Source organism: Fukomys damarensis, unplaced genomic scaffold (genome assembly GCF_012274545.1).
Source record: "Fukomys damarensis isolate Sample0158 unplaced genomic scaffold, DMR_v1.0_HiC HiC_scaffold_34, whole genome shotgun sequence".
NCBI lineage: Eukaryota > Metazoa > Chordata > Mammalia > Rodentia > Bathyergidae > Fukomys > Fukomys damarensis.
Window position 1 is genome coordinate 24,598,577 of NW_022900946.1, and position 4,500 is coordinate 24,603,076.

Here is a 4,500-nt window from a genome sequence, read left to right on the forward strand (position 1 = left end):
CCTTGTGCTTGCCAGGCAGGTGGGGTGCCACTGAGTTAAATCCCCGGCCCAATCCCTTTCTTATTATAGTCATTCTAGTTGTATTTATTGTGGTTTGTATAATTCCCAACTGGCTAATGATATTGATTGTTTTTTTTGTTTTTTTGTTTTTTTTTACTTTTTACCATCTTTTCTTGACTGTGGAAAATTTTAATGGTGATTTTTTTTTCAAGATAGGTTCTCACTAAACTTTGGGTTTGCTCTGAACTCATAATGTTGTCCAGGTTGGCCTCGAACTAGCAGTGATCTTCCTGCCTCAGGCTTCTGAGTGCTGGGAGATTACAGGCCTGTTCCAGCACTCCCAGCTGAGTACTTTTTCTTTTTTCTTTTTTTTTGAGACCTCACTATGTACAAGGGGTGAGCAGAATATATTGTAAATCTTTGTTTGGTTTTGGTTTTGGTACCGGAGATCGAACTCGGCCCTTTGTACTTGTGAGGCACCACTGAGCCAAATCCCCAGCCCCTATGGTAAATCTTTAAAAATATATTACAGTAGAAGATACATTACCATGAACCAACCTCAAAATAACCCTTCTCCCGTTCTGAACACACTGTCCTATTGTTCTAGCCACTTTCTGGAGCACTTCTGCAAATTCTCTCTCATGAGTGTCTTTATGGGGTGTGATTTAAAAATATATACGGTGAGTGCTGCTGCGAAGGGCCATCCGCCTTACTCACCACACCTGGCATCAAGTGACTTGCGGTTCCTCTCCAGAGTAGAAATGGCCATGAAAGACAAACATCTGGAACTGATTCAGGACGTCAAGGTAGCCACGGCAGTGCAACTAAAGACGCTCACGAACGCAGACTGATGGGGCAGGCGTTTGGAGTGTGCAGGAGTTTTTGTTTTGCAGGGTATTAATGATAATGTACAATAGCTTTTTTCAGTCACACCTTATAGTTCAGCCTGGCCTTGAACTCCCAATCTACCTGCCTCAGCCTTCTGAGTACACGAGAGCTGAGCTTACAGCCATGCACCACCGTGAAGGCCATTCCTTAATAAATTAAAAATGGCATCTGCCACTTCTGAAAAGCTGGGATATTTCAATCTTGGAAATTCCTGGCTATAATGTATGTATACATGTAAGTCTGAGTCGGGGCCTCACTATGTGGTTCAGTCTGGCTTTTTCTTTTTTGAAGCAGAATCTTTATGGGTACCTTTTAGATATACATAAAGGTAATGTCCATCGTAGGAAATTTACACCTCTATATGATATATCTCGCTTCTTGTTTTTCCCACCCCCCCACTTACAAAAGCCTTGTTTTCATGTTTTTCCTTCTATTTTCTTTTTTCCTTGTCCTTTCTTGCCTTTCCCTCTCCCCTGCCCCTTGTACCTCTTCTCATATCTGTTACACTCTTGATCCTTATTTCTGCTTATGGTTTCTCACACCAGAGAAACAATGTGGTATATTAACAAAGTGTCCGATTTATCTCACTTAAGATTATGGTCTTAAGGTGTATCCGTTTAGCTAGAAATAGCTCAAGTTTATCTTCTTTATGGCAGAGTAGTACTCCATTGTATTTTTTTAAAACTCACATTTTCTTCATCCATCCATTGGTTGATGGGCATGTGGGCTGTTTCCAAGATTTAACTAGTACAAACTGTACTGCTGTAAACATGGGTGTTTATATAGTGCTGTGGTAGGATGCTTTTAATTCTTTTGGGAAGATACCAAGGAGGGGAACCGCTGGGTTGAATGGAGCCTCTAATTTTAGTTTTTTGCAGAATCTCCACGCTGATTTCCACAGGGGTTGCACTGTCTGTCTGCACTCCCACCAACAATGGAGAAGAGTTCCTTTTTCCCCACAGCCCCACCAGAATTTGTCACTGGTTGATTTCTTGATAGCAGCCATTTTTTCTAGAGGGAGATGGAATCTCAGTATTTTAATTTGCATTTCATGAATGACCAGTGAGGTTGAGCATTTTTTTCATATATTATTTGCCATTTCTTCTTCTGAGCAGTGCCTGCTCATTTCAGATGCCCATTTTTGGATTGGGTCTTTAAATTTGAGGGGCCTGATTTTTTTGAGTTCTTCACATATTCTAGATATTAGTCTTTTGTTAAAGGAAAAGCTGGTACATTTTTTTTCCCACACTGAAGGTTGTATCTTTACTTTGTTGGTGGTTTCTTTCACTGTGCAAAAGCTTTTAAATGAGATCCCAGTTGTTGACTTTTTGTGATATTTCCTGTGTGGTCAGGGCTTTGTTCATAAAACCTCTGCCTATACCAGTGTCTTCAAGAGTTCTACCTATTCTATCTTCCAGAAGATTTAGTGTTTCTGTTTTAAAATTTAGATCTTAGATCCATTTATATTTTAGTTTTGTGCATGGTGAAAGACATAGGTCTAGTTTCAATCTTTGGTATGTGGAAAGCCAGTTTTTCCAGTGCCATTTATTAAAAAGGCTATATCTTCCCATGAAAGTGTTTGGCTCCTTTGTTGATTATAAGGTGGATGCATCTAATAATTTGGAGTTTGGAGTTGTTTCTGCACCTAATTATTTATTCAACTGATCCTTGGGTTTGTTTCTTTTTTTTTGTCCTGGCTGTATTTAATGGTGGATTTCTCTCTTCTTTTACAAAACAGCAAGAAGTCAGGAGGCCTCCTTGGCACTCTTGCTGGAAATCTTAGCTAGAGCATCATTTCATTCATTAGGTGTATTTTCTACTTTCTATGTTACTGGAGGTAATCACATTGCCACATTTCTGCCAGGTAGGAAAGGGTGACCCAGACAGGGATCCCCTTACCTCTGATTTCGGAAACACACTGTCCTCCCTTTCCTTGAAGCCTCCTTAGAGACCACCAGCCTTCCTCTAATAGATCCTTCAAAGGCGTCTGTGCTTTCCCCAACACTCTTTTCAAGTAAGTTTTTTCTGGCTTCTGCATCTGGCTGGATTTCTGCCTGCACAGTGCTTTTCCACTTTTTAAAAATATTAGCTCAAAAAATATTAACTCTATTTCCAAATACTGGAATTAGTTATCGACATTAGTTATTTGAACTTTTTATCTGTATTTGTTATCTACTATTGTGCAACAAAGAATCCTCCCATCAAACAAGTGGTTTAAAGCATGAAACTTTATTTTACCCCATGTCTAGCTACATGTACTGTTTTGGCTGAGGGCTTCTCATGAGGTCGCAATCAAGATATCAGTGAGGGCCTTGGGCTTCGTTTCCAAAGCCAATCCTTTTTGTGGGCGGCAAGCTGGCAGAGGATGGAAGAAGAAGCCTCAGTTTCTTTCCATGAAGATCTCGCCACAGATTGCTCTAGTGTCTCTAGGGCATGGTGTTCATTTCCCCAGAGCAAGTGATCCAAGAGAGCAAGGAAGAAGGGGCAGTATGTCTTGTGACCTAGCTTCATGATTCACATACCAATAACCCCTCAATATTATTATTATTATCATTATTATTATTATTATTATCATCATCATCTTGTTGAGACAGGGTCTTACTCTGTAATTCAGGCTGGCCTTGAACTCACTATGTAGCCCAGGCTGGACTTGAACTCACAGCGATCCTTATGCTTCAACCTCCTGAATGCTGGGATTACAGGTGTGCACCACTACACCTGGCAATACAATATTATTTTTGTTCTATAGGCCAGTCCTATGTAATATGGAAAATAGCACATGAGATGTGAAACCAGGAGACAAGACTTACCGGAGCCATGCTGGATGCTAGCCACCACAGGGGAGAGTCTGGCACACAGGTGGCTGGGTAGAGGTTATGGCCCAAACTGACCTGGAATCAAAATGAGGGGTGATGAACCCGTGTGGCGGCACACCCCTATAATCTCAGTAGTCAAGAGGCTGAAACAGGAGGATTGCCACGAATTCAAGGCCTGCGGAGGCTACATAGTTGGATCAAGGCCAGCCTGAACTACAAAAGGAGACCCTGTCTCAAAACAACAAAAAAGGGGGGATGTTGGCAGTGTTCGGTCACTGGTCAAGACTAGACCGACACCTAGACCCTCCCCTGAGCCTGAGGATGGACTTTGGTCAGGGCTACCTGCCTAAGAACAGGTAGGGGATTCTGTCAACTTTAGGGGCCCCTCTCACCGCCCTCAGGTGCTTGACTCCGGAGGACAGCGGGGAAGCCCCTCAAGGGACCGTCCACTTCTGCCAGTATTCCTAGAAACAGGGGCCTGGGCCTTTCTTTCAGAAAGGTTAACCGACTAAGCTGAAGACGCCGACCAACTGACAGGCAAATTCCACCTGCGCCACTCTCCAGCACTCTACGGCTCCGGAACTACATTTCCCAGAAAACTGTGCTACACTTTTGTCTGTCCTGGGCCTGCCTGGAGCCCTTGGGAAAGGAAACTCTACGCCTGAGCCAAACAAAGGCTCTCGGGAGTAGTAGTTCGCGTTCGGTCCGCGCAGGCGCACTTTCCCGCGGCGACGGCCCGGTTGCTTGCTCTTTGTGGCGGTCGCTGTCCTTTTGTAGGTCTGTCCGCTCGCCCGCC

The 4,500-nt window shown here is 43.2% G+C and overlaps 1 long non-coding RNA gene across 1 annotated transcript; it reads right to left on the reverse strand.

The window, feature by feature from the left end:
• Nucleotides 1-3,120: 3,120 nt before the first annotated feature.
• On the reverse strand, nt 3,121-4,397 carry LOC104859858. Its single transcript, XR_779501.3, has 3 exons — nt 4,097-4,397; nt 3,699-3,779; nt 3,121-3,243 (listed from the first exon to the last, which is right to left on the reverse strand). It is a non-coding gene; the product is annotated as an uncharacterized LOC104859858 (long non-coding RNA).
• Nucleotides 4,398-4,500: the final 103 nt, after the last annotated feature.